Here is an 11,514-nt window from a genome sequence, read left to right as displayed (position 1 = left end):
ACTCTATCTTTCTCCATAAAATTAGAGAAGATCAAAGAGCAATGAGGGAGGAGCAACAAAGGCAAGGAAGATACATAGAAGAGCTCAAGGACATCATTGGTTCTTCAAGAAGAAAGCGCCACCTTCACTAAGGTGGACTCATTCCTTGTTCTTATTTCTCTGTTTTTCGATTTTTAAGCTTTATATTATCTATGTTTGTGTCTTTATTATATGATCATTAGTATGTAGTAACTATGTCTTAAAGCTATGAATAATTCCATGAATCCTTCACCTTTCTTAAATGAAACATGTTTTTAATGCAAAAGAACAAGAAGTACATGAGTTTCGAATTTATCCTTGAATTTAGTTTAATTATATTGATGTGGTGACAATACTTTTTGTTTTCTGAATGAATGCTTGAACAGTGCATAATTTTTATCTTATTGTTTATGAATGTTAAAATTGTTAGCTCTTGAAAGAATGATGAACAAAGAGAAATGCTATTGATAATCTGAAAAATCATGAAATTGATTCTTCAAGCAAGAAAAAGTAGTGAATAGCAAAAGCTTGCGAAAAAAAAGTGACGAAAAAAATAATAGAAAGAAAAAGAAAAAGCAAGCAGAAAAAGCCAATAGCCCTTAAAACCAAAAGGCAAGGTAAAAAGGATCCAAGGCTTTGAGCATCAATGGATACGAGGGCCCAAGGAAATAAAATCTAGGCCTAAGCGACTAAATCAAGTTGTCCCTAACCATGTGCTTGTGGCATGCAGGTCCAAGTGAAAAGCTTGAGACTGAGTGGTTAAAGTCGTGATCCAAAGCAAAAAGAGTGTGCTTAAGAGCTCTAGACACCTCTAACTTGGGACTTTAGCAAAGCTGAGTCACAATCTGAAAAGGTTCACCCAGTCATGTGTTTGTGGCATTTATGTATCCAGTGGTAATACTGGAAAACAAAGTGCTTAGGGCCACGGCCAAGACTCATAAAATTAGTTGTGTTCAAGAATCAACAAACTTAACTAGGAGAATCAATAACACTATCTGAAATTCTAAGTTTCTAGGGATGCCAATCATTCTAAACTTCAAAGGATAAAGTGAGATGCCAAAACTGTTCAGAAGCAAAAAGCTACAAGTCCCGCTCATCTAATTAGAATTAATATTCATTGATATTCTGAGCTTTATAGTATATTCTCTTCTTTTTATCCTAATTGATTTTCAGTTGCTTGGGGACAAGCAACAATTTAAGTTTGGTGTTGTGATGAGCGGATAATTTATACGTTTTTTGGCATTGTTTTTAGGTAGTTTTTAGTAGGATCTAGCTACTTTTAGGGATGTTTTCATTATCTTTTATGCTAAATTCACATTTCTGGACTTTACTATGAGCTGTTATATTTTTCTGTGATTTCAGATATTTTCTGGCTAAAATTGAGGGACCTGAGCAAAACTCTGATAAAAGGCTGTCCAAAGGACTGCTGATGCTGTTGGATTCTGACCTCCCTGCACTCGGAATGGATTTTCTGGAGCTACAGAATTCCAAATGGCACGCTCTTAATAACGTTGGAAAGTAGACATTCAGAGCTTTCCAGCAATATATAATAGTCCATACTTTATTCGAGATTAGACGATGCAAACTGGCGCTCAACACCAGTTCCATGCTACATTCTAGAGTCAAATGCCAAAAACACGTCACGAACCAGAGTTGAACGCCAGAAACACGTTACAACTTGGCGTTCAACTCCAAAAGAAGCCTCTGCACGTGTAAAGCTCAAGCTCAGCCCAAGCACACACCAAGTGGGACCCGGAAGTGTATTTCTACATCAATTACTTACTTTTGTAAACCCTAGTAGCTAGTCTAGTATAAATAGAACTTTTTACAATTGTACTAGGGGTCATTCTCCCTATTTTCGAATTCATATCACATTTTGGGGGCTGGCCATTCAGCCATGCCTGGACCGTCACTTATGTATTTTCAACAGTGGAGTTTCTACACACCATAGATTAAGGGTGTGGAGCTCTGCTGTACCTCGAGTTTTAATGCAATTACTATTATTTCTATTCAATTCAGTTTATTCCTGTTCTAAGATATTCGTTGCGCTTCACCATGACGAATGTGATGATCCATGACACTCATCATCATTCTCACCTATGAATGCGTGACTGACAACCACTTTCGTTCTACCTTAGACCAAATGCATATCTCTTAGATTCCTTAATCAGAATCTTCATGGTATAAGCTAGAATTGATGGCGGCATTCATGAGAGTCCGGAAAGTCTAAACCTTGTTTGTGGTATTCCGAGTAGGATTTAGGGATTGAATGACTGTGATGAGCTTCATACTGGCGATTGTTGGGCATGATGACAAACGCAAAAGAATCAATGGATTCCTTTCCGGCATGATCGAGAACCGACAGATGATTAGCCGTGCTGTGACAGAGCATTTGGACCTTTTTCACTTAGAGGATGGGATGTAGCCATTAACAACGGTGATGCCCTACATACAGCTTGCCGTGGAAAGGAGTAAGAATGATTGGATGAGGGTAGTAGGAAAGCAGAGATTCAGAAGGAGCACAGCATCTTCATATGCCTATCTGAAATTCCCATCAATGATTTACATAAGTATTTCTATCTTTATTTTCTGTTTCTTTATTATTATTATTCGAAAACTCCATAACCATATATTATCCGCCTAACTGGGAATTTCAAGATGACCATAGCTTGCTTCATACCAACAATCTCCGTGGGATCGACCCTTACTCACGTAAGGTTTATTACTTGGACGACCTAGTGCACTTGCTAGTTAGTTGTGCGAGGTTGTGAAGAAAGTGCTGAGTTATAAACGCGCATACCAAGTTGAATACCATTATTAGAGATCATAATTTTGTGCGCCAGCCACTAACGTTGCCATTAACGTGGAAGAAAAGAGAACCCCCAACGATAGTGAGAATGTTAGTGGCATTAACTTTGAAGAAGGAGAGCATGGAACGTTAGTGGTAAAAGTAAATACCACTAACGTTAGTGAAGGGCAAAAAGACCCACATTAGTCTCCACGTTAGTTACTTTAACATGGGAACTAACGTGGAAGGAAAGGGAAACGCCAACGTTAGTGGAAAAAGTGAATGCCACTAACGTTTGCGAAGGCTAGAACACCCACGTTAGCTTCCACATTAGTTACATTAACGTGGGAACTAACGTGGAAGGAAAGGGAAACGCCAATGTTATTGGAAAAGGTGAACACCACTAACGTTTGCGAAGCAAAGGAAGACCCACGTTAATGACCACGTTAGTTACACTAATGTGGACACTAACGTGGGCAAAATTCTCAACTGGCAGCTTGACCATGCCTTCTTCAAACAAAAATAACTTGGGCCACAAAGCTCAAAATGCGGTGATTCCAATGGCATTAAAAAGTAGGATTCCAGATCTTTCCAAACATATATGGCACTACATGGTGGACACTGAATTTGAGGGAGAAAACCTTCCCCAAAAGTGCAAAGATGAACTTGGTATCAACCTGTAGTAAGGCAGCTGACCTCTTCACCTTCCAAGAAGTGTAACTTGAGCTGGAGAGATCCAAATGATGCTCTTCCAATAGCGTTGGAAAGTAGACCTCCAGGGCTTTCCAGCAATATATAATAGTATCGGATGGACATTAAGTTTGAGCTCCAGAACCTGGCAATATTAAGCCCCTGATCGCTAACGTTATTGTGACTCACTTTTTCTAGTAACGCTAGCGACTATGCCAGCGACCTTGTCCACTTAAAAGGAACATAACTTGAGTTACAGAGGTCCAATTGTGGTGATTCTAGTTGCGTTAGAAAGCTGACATTCCGAGCTTTTCAACAATATATAATACTCTATAGTGGGCATGAAATTGCAGCACAAACAATAGGCATCTTTTAAATCCCAAAAGCACCAACTGGATAGCAAGTGTGACGTTAGCCACACTAACTTCAGCACTAACGCCACACTTGTAGCGTTAGTATGGCTAACGGTAGCACTAACCTTAGCACCTGGACCTCAACTTAATTCACTTCTCTTTCAAGGACCACCCAACCTCAAGGAAGCAAGCCCACAAGTGTCAACCAATCAAGGCCACAAGAAGCATCTAGAATAGGAATTTTTATTTAATTCTAATTTGCTTTTAATTTCATTTTGTAATTTAGGAGAGCCTATATAAAGGCCTTAGTTTTTACATTCAAGAAATTCTAGGCTGTATTGGGATTCTGGAATTGGGGATTGAAGAGGGGTCTTCGGACTCCCTCCCCTCACACACTTTTCCTTCTCTTTCTTTTTTTTTTCTTTGTACTTTTCATTTATGTATTTAGATGTTTCAATGTTAGTTTTAATCTTCATCTTTACTTTTCTGCACTTTCTTTCTTTTCTATTTTGGTAGAGCAATGATCAACTAACTCTTTTCATTGGGTTAGAGAGCTCTATTGTGATTCAATGGATCAATCGTAGTTCTTATTCTTCTTCTTCTTTCTTTTCTCTTGATTTTACTAGAGAGCTTTCGATCTTCATCCAATTGGTTAGCTATCTTGGAAGAGAAGCTCTCCGTAATTGGATCTCCTTGGAACCTTGGAAGATGAATGAGGAGATCATGCTAGAAATGCTCTCTCACATTGGATTAGGTTGGGGATTGGATGGATATTGTGACATTTAATCCTACCAATACTTTGATCTATAATGTGTGTGGTATAATCAGTGACCAAACTTCATCTCTTCCCATGAGCAATTAAATTAAGGAATTGGAAAATTGTTCAAGCTTAGAGAGATTGGATTGCCAAGGAATTGGGATCCAATCACTTAAGATTACCAAGGAGATCAATGAATGTATTGATTGAGGAAGAGATGAGAATGAACTTGATCCGGAGGATTACAATATCTCTTGATCCCAATGTTCATTTTTTTAGTTCTTACATTTACTTTTCTCGCTATCTTACTTTTCTGCACTTTATCTCTTCCTTTACTTTTATGCCATTTACATTCCTTGTTACTTATTACTCCTTAATGATTCGTCTAACTAGGAAAATCAGTTAACCATTGATTTCTTAATCCGTTAATCCCTGTGGATTCGACCTCACTCTATTGTGAGTTTTTACTTGACGACAATTCGGTATACTTGCGTTGGAAAGTAGACATCTTGGGCTTTCCAGCAATGAATAATAGTTTATACTTTGCCTGAGATTTGATGGCCCAAACTGGCGTCCAAACACCCACCAGAGACCCTTTTCTGGCGTAAAATGCCAGAATTGGCACCAAAGCTGGAGTTAAATGCCCAAACTGGCACCAAAACTGGCGTTTAAACTCCAAGAAGAGCCTATGCACGTGAAAGCTTCAATGCTCAGTCCAAACACGCACCAAGTGGGCCCCAGAAGTGGATTTCTGCACTATCTACTCATCTTCTATAAACCTAGTTTACTAGTTTAGTATAAATAGCACCTTTTACTAATGTATTCACATCTTTGGATCATTCTTCGATCCTTAGATCAGGTCTTTGAACCCTATTTCGATTGTATTATGCCATTGGGGAGGCTGGCCATTTGGCCATGCCTAGACCTTGTTCTTATGTATTTTCCAACGGTAGAGTTTCTACACCTCACAGATTAAGGTGATGAGCTCTGCTGTTGATTAGAGGACTTCACTAATGTTGGCATTGTTGATCCTCTTCCACATTAGAGTTCACGTTAACTAAGTTAACATGACTCTTAACGTGGGGCATTGCCTAGTTTCCCAACGTTAGTGGTGTTCACTTTTACCACTAACATTGAGGAGAAACGTTATTGAAGTTCATGTTTCTCGTTAACGTGGAGTCTTCTTTTTCTTCTACGTTAAGTACCACGTTAACTTAGTTAACGTGGCTCTTAACGTAAGCTCTGAATGGCTTCGCAGGCGTTATTGGTGATCACTTTTCTTATTAACATTGCAAGCTCTTTGCCATCCCACGTTAGTAGTCATATTAACTAAGTTAACATGAATGCTAACGTGGTTCTTCCATGCTTCATTTATCCTGAAATCAAGTAATTAAAGTGCATCAAAGCTCTAGCCAATGTCATGAGATTATGCATCATCAAATTATCATGCAATTCTGGTAAAAATCTCATGAAATCATGCAAAATTCACAATAGTTGCTTAAATGAAGGTGTTAGTGTATTTTCACCCAAAACTTGCCTTATTCACTAGGAAAATGCATGAAACTACCCTAAAATAGTAAAGAAAAGTTCAGTGAAACTGGCCTAGATGCCCTAGCATAAACATTCAGTGCTTTCTAACGATATATAATAGTCTATAGTGGAGCATGAAATGGAAGCTCAAATCAAAGTCATCTTTAGGCCCCAAAAACAAGAACATGAAGTTGAGATTCAAGGAGGCATGAATGAGCCCAAAAAAGGCTCGAACACGTTGCCAAGGTAAGGGGGAGAAGGTGTGTTAATTGACAACGCCAAGAGGCTAAGAATTTGGGCTAAGGAAGGGCACTAGCACGTTGCCAACTTGGAGTGCACTAGCGTGTTTGATAAAAACACCCACAACCAAGGCAACTTGACCTTGCCCTCTTCAATGGAGCATAACTTGAGCTAGAAAGATCCAATTGGGATGATTCCAAGTGCATTAGAAAGAAGACATTCTGAGCTTTCCAATGATGTATAATAGTCCATATTGAAGCAAAGGATTGAAGCTCAAAGTTTAGGCAACATTAAGCATGGAAAGTGAAACCAAGAAGAAGAAGAGCCAAGTGTTTGGAAACAACTTGGGCTAGCAACGCCCAAGCACCAAGCTCCCAGCCCAGGAAGTGCATTGGCACGTTGCCAACGTGCTTTGAACTGGCGTGTTTGCCAGTAACGCTAGGCCATTGGGCCAGAAGCAAGGTGAATGAGCTCTGTTTCCTCTATTTGGCAACACTTCCTCCATTGAGCCAAGAATTCAACAAGGGTAAAGCCCACATTGCTAACCCAATTGAAGATCTCTAAATGAGTTTTAGGAGTAGTATAAATAGAGAGGAGTCTTGTACTTTGAGGAGACTTTTTGACACTTTACTCTAACATTACTATTTTCACTTTTACTTTTTACTGCATTGTTGGTAGGAATACCTGCCAGCTATTTTGTTTTCTTCGAGCTTCAAATTTTAGTTTTAAGAATTCTTCTTCTTCATTTTTCATTCTTGTCTACACTTAGTCTAATGTTCATTTTGCAATTGTTGTTGAAATTGGAGCTATGATTCACTAAACCCCATTTTCATTAGGCGGAGGAGCTCTGTTTATTTGAATGGATTGATAACTCTTCTTCTCCTTCTCAATTCAAGTGGATTTCTCTAAGAAGGAACTCTTGTTCTTCAAAGATTCAATCACCATCGAGAGAGGGATTGAATCTATATGAGTTATGTGATGAACTTGAGAAAGGAGTCACATAACTCAATTTAGAGTTCATCCTCTCATAATTCTCTTGGTTAATACATTTGGGTTGGTATGTGAGATTTAACCACCCTTAATTGAGATCCTGAGAATTGTGTGGCATTGAGGATTAGTTCTTGAACTTCATCTCTTCTCATGACCAATTAGATCACGAGAGTGGCAATTGATTGTGTTGAGAGAAATTGAGTCACCAAGAGATTGGGACTCAATTATTCACAATCCACCATAGATCTATTATACATGATTGAGAAAGGATTGAGCAGCATTGATTCATGAGAATTTGCATCTCTGATCCCTAGTGATCTCTTCCATCAATTCTCATTTCCTTTGCTCTTTAGTTATTTTGAATGCCCACTACCCAATTCCCTTTTACATTCAAGCAATTTAGTGTTCCTGCCATTTAAATTCAGCTTTCAATTAATTGCAATTCTATTTCTCTGCTCTTTATAATTCTGCACTCTACTTTCTTGCACTTTATTCTTGATGTCATTTAAGTTTTTTGCCATTTAAGTTTCAGCTATTTACTTTCAGTTAGTTAATTTGCTTTCCTTATTCTAGTTCTTTAAATTCCTTGTCATTTAATTCTTTGAAATTTCTTTCAAGCATCTAAATCTCATGAAATCAAAATAATGTTTGCTTAACTAAAATACCATTTGACTAAAGTTGCTTAATCCACCAATCTCTGTGGGATCGACCTCCCTCCGGTGAGTTTTACTACTTGATACGCTCCGGTATACTTGCCGGTTACGCGTTAATAGTAAAACACCAAACTTAAACCTTGCTTGTCCTCAAGCAAGAAAAGAACTATGCAAAAATATTTCTTTTAATTAGAACGGGCTGAGGAGTAGCTTTTAATTCCTTGGTGAGTGAAGTGATTAAGTGATAGTGGAGAAAACTCTGAATTATATATTCATGTAAGGATTCCAGTGCTTATTAGTCCCTATATTTTGGAAGTCTTAGATCTTAGGACTTTTATTCAAATGATATCATGGAAATCTATCTATAGGTAATCACCTTGAAACAGCTCATAGTTCTGTGTCTTGGCCTTAACTCTAAGTCTCATGTCTCAAAGTGGCTCTTTAGATAAGCTTTCAATCAATGCTCCCAAACCAGTTGGTTTTAAGGTATTAGGTGTTGAAACGATCCTTAGAATTTACTTGCTCAAGCCTCTCTCTTTGACACAATTCTACCACAAGCATTTAACAAGAATAGTAACTCTTTGAGTTCTCATTTCCTTCTTTTACTTCCTAGTAATTGATGCTCAGAGCCTTTTCCACGTTCTTTTGTTTTTTCTGTTTCTTTTGCTTTCTTTTGTTGCTGCTTCTTAGATCAATAAATGTTTAAGAATCTCCATAATACTTCTTTGAACTCTATTTCCTGCCTATGAGCTCCTATGCAAGTTTTCACAAACATGCAACCTCAATACACAATCATACAACTAGAACCACCACTTCTCTTAATCTTTTGCTTGCATCAAAATGAATTTTTGATTCATCAATCCTTCTTTTCAATGAAATGTTCTCTGTTTGCATTTTATAGATCTTGAGTGCAAGCAAATTCTCAAGTGTATGGTGCTATGATGTATCTAGCATCTTAGTTATTGAACTTTAAAGAGATTATACTAAGCAGATAAGCAGAGGTGCAATATTGCTTTCAATCATAACCGTTTTAAATAGAAGACAATCACATAACAATACAACCTTTTGGAGTTTACTTGCTTTACTCCTTATAATCATCATTGTTGGTCTTTACATCCCTCTTTGCCTTTTTGGTTGATGATGCTTGGTGCACGAAATTGTGATCATCAACAATGGCTCCAATAACTTGGTAGCGCTCTCAAACGTGAATCACACTTAGTCACAACTCCGCACAACTAACCAGCAAGTGCACTGGATCGTCCAAGTAATACCTTAGGTTGTTGTTTCTACTTAGTTAACCCTCAACAAATGAAGGAAAGTCAAGTAGTTGAGCTGACTTTGTTTCACAAGTCCTAATCCTCTCCCTTGGAAAGGATTAGCGTTAGTGACTAGAGAGCCAGCCAACAATTTCCAATTACAATTTAATTCTTGAGTCTTCCAACTCAAGGTTCTCCAAATATTAATCTAACTCCAAAGTCAAGTTGAGAGCCTACTCCATTGACATGGATGCCATGTTCGCATACATGTAAAGGGAGTAGAAAGAAGACATAATAATCAAATTAATTGGAATAGAAGTGAGAATAATCAATAGATAAAGAAATTAAATAGAAAAGTATCTTTTGCATTAATAAATTCCAAAATTAAAGATATCCATATGTAACTCTGAACAGGGTAAATGGGAAATTAAAAGAGCAAGGAAATAGAAAACAAACTAGAATGATAAAGACTTCAACGAAGGTAGTAACTCTTTCAATATCCAACTCAAAAGCATAAAACTAGGAATCCTAAAACCTAGAGAGAGGAGAGAGACTAAATTGTGAATAATGAGAATTGATGTCCTTCATTCCTCTACTCTGCAGCCACTAATCTATATTTTATGGACCGAAAACTAGGTCAAAAACAGCCCAGAAATTGCTGGGGGCGATTTCTGATACGTACAGTATGTGGCTCATGCGTGTGTACGCGTCAAGCACGCATACACATCACTGAACTTTTGCACAATCCATGCGTACGCTTGCTTTGCGGCATGCACGTCCTTAAACGCCAAGACAACTATGGCAAATTGTATATCATTGCAAAGCCCCGGATGTTAGCTTTGCAACGTAACTAGAACCGCCTAATTTGGACATCTTTAGCTCATGTTATGATCGACTGAGTGCGAAGAGGTCAGGGCTGATAGCTTTGCAGTTCTATCAGCTTCTTGTATTCCTTCCACTTTTGCATGCTTACTTTCTATCCTCTAAGCCATTCCTGCCCTGTAATCTCTGAAAACACTTAACACACATATCATGACATCGAATGGTAATAAGAGAGGATTAAAATTAGCTAAATTAAGACCAAAGAAACATATTTTCAATCAAAGTACATAATCAGGAAGGAAAATGTAAAACATGCAATTTACATGAATAAGTGTGAGAATAGTGGATAAAATTCACTTAATTAAGCACAAGATGTACCACGAAATAGTGGTGCATCAGTTTTCCTCTACCTTCTTTGTTAAGGCTGCTAATTGTGTTGCAATTGCCTTGTTTTGTGCTAACAAGGCATCCATAGAGTTGAGTTCCAGCACCCCTCTCTTTTGAGCTCTTTCTGAAGCGTAGAAGTACTCATTTTCAGCTACAGTCTCAATAACATCTATGGCCTCTTCAATAATTTTTTTCTTGTTAAGTGAACCCCCTGAAGAGTGCTCCATAGCCTTCTTTGCTTCATATGATAGCCCCTCATAGAAGATGTATAGTTGAACCCATTTGTTGAAAATATCTAGAGGGCATTTCCTCGTCAAGCCTTTGAACCTCTCCCAGGCCTCATAAAGTGTTTCACCATCTTGCTGCCTGAATGTTTGCACCTCAGTTCTCAACCTATTGACTCGCTGTGGTGGGTAGAATCTTGCTAGGAAGTTGTTTACAACCTCCTCCCAAGTGGTCAAGCTCTCCTTGGGAAATGCTTCCAACCACTTTGCTGCCTTATCTCTGAGTGAGAAAAGGAACAAAAGTAGCTTGTAGGTGTCAGGGTGTACACCATTGCACTTTACAGTGTCGCATATCCTCAAGAATGTAGTGAGATGTTGGTTTGGGTCCTCCTGGGCACCCACTCCATATGAACAATTATTTTGGACAAGTGTGATGAGTTGAGGTTTCAACTCAAAGTTGTTAGCGTGAATTGTTGGCTTCAGAATGCTGCTGCCATAGTTTCCTAGATTTAGGTTGAAGTAGGAGCCTAAGACTCTCCTCTCTTGCCCAATATGATTGCCAGTTTCCTCTCAAACATGGTTATGTACCTCTTTTTCTATATTGGTTCTCAAATCTTCCTCCACTACTTAAAGCAAAACAAAACAAAATAAGAAAAAGAAAAGAAAAGGAAAAGGAACTGGAAAGAAAATGACAGAGTAATTAAAATGCTTAATCTAGCTCCACAATCAATTTAGTAATAATCGTCAAATTCAAACCAATCCCCGGCAACAGCGCCATAAAACTTCATGATCGGAATTCACACCCC

General features: G+C 38.2%; 1 non-coding gene across 1 annotated transcript; it reads left to right on the top strand.

Moving 5' to 3' along the window:
* Positions 1-10,772: 10,772 nt before the first annotated feature.
* LOC112804770 (small nucleolar RNA R71) lies at positions 10,773-10,879 on the top strand. Its single transcript, XR_003203386.1, has one exon. It is a non-coding gene; the product is annotated as a small nucleolar RNA R71 (small nucleolar RNA).
* The last annotated feature ends 635 nt before the right edge of the window (positions 10,880-11,514 follow it).

Source organism: Arachis hypogaea, chromosome 5 (genome assembly GCF_003086295.3).
Source record: "Arachis hypogaea cultivar Tifrunner chromosome 5, arahy.Tifrunner.gnm2.J5K5, whole genome shotgun sequence".
Taxonomy (NCBI): Eukaryota; Viridiplantae; Streptophyta; class Magnoliopsida; order Fabales; family Fabaceae; genus Arachis; species Arachis hypogaea.
The sequence above is the reverse complement of the archived record's forward strand: the minus strand, read 5'-3'. Positions and strand labels throughout refer to the sequence as shown.